Below are 1,198 nucleotides of genomic sequence, written 5' to 3'. Positions count from 1 at the left end.
TGTGTCTTTAGACCGGGTTAGGTAGGTAGGTAATGCTTGTCATTGGCAGGAGGAATACTCTGGCGATTTCTTTTATATATACTCCATCTTTTGAACTAGTTTACATGTTCAACTGCCCTTTGATGACTTCATTGTTGGAGTGTTGGGTAAAGCCTAGGCTGCCTTATAGGCGTTTAGAATTTTTTGTAGAGTCTTAGGTCTGAAGTATTCTCCTCTAGTGTTATTACACCACTACAACATTTGGCCTAAAGAACCAGCTAGTTGGTTGTCTTTGTTTGGGTTGCCTTCATGCCCCGTATACACCCTCTTTTAAAAGTTTTAAAAATACCTTCATTACGGTAGTGATAAACCCTCATGGTCACTCTTATTTCTTTAATGGCGATAAGCCTAAATTTTCTTTCTTTTGGACACGTTATATCTTGCATTATGATGAGTGGCGAAGGACTATGAGGTTCTTAGTCTCTTGGACACCTTTCCTCAACGATCATTGTAACATTCTATTTTAATAGCATAATACTACTAAAATAAAATATTTCGTTATGAATATTCAAAAGACAAATAATCCAATGTGTATCACATATTACTACAGTCTTACAAGATAAGACTATAGTAATATCACCAATATACATTTTTAAACTATTAGACAAAAATCCTATTACAAGATTGTACCTAATATGTTCTAAAACTGTTGCACCGCCCAGACAACTGACTCATCAACATCAAGAGGTGTCTCTACACCTACTACTTTATCTACTCGCACTAATAAGATGATCATTGCAAAAGAAGAACATATCACATAACAGACAAATAAACATGAGAGAATAAGCTAATTAAAAATATAGTATCATATTTTAATAAAAACAAGTTGTATCATAATACCATGCATTCCAACTAATCATACAAATACAAAACTATTAATCGATGAATCTTCTCAACTCAATCGTTCAGACACACACACTGATATTGAATCTCGAGAGGTTTTATAACATATGATGGATAACCTCCACCCATAAGGTTAATCCTATACAGGCCACTAGAACTTCAAAATGTTCTTCAGACTAAAACCTTTTGCCACTCTCAACACCTCAACCATTCCTCTCTATATGCTTGAATGCTTAGTTGAGTATCAAGATAACCTCCAACCCTGGACTCTCATATCAATGCATATTGTAAGACACGAGGAATTTAAATAATTGTT

This window comes from Vigna unguiculata, chromosome 10 (assembly GCF_037176805.1).
Source record: "Vigna unguiculata cultivar grain cowpea cultivar isolate G323 ecotype 2 chromosome 10, ASM3717680v1, whole genome shotgun sequence".
Classification (NCBI taxonomy): domain Eukaryota; kingdom Viridiplantae; phylum Streptophyta; class Magnoliopsida; order Fabales; family Fabaceae; genus Vigna; species Vigna unguiculata.
Note: the sequence above shows the minus strand (reverse complement) of the source record.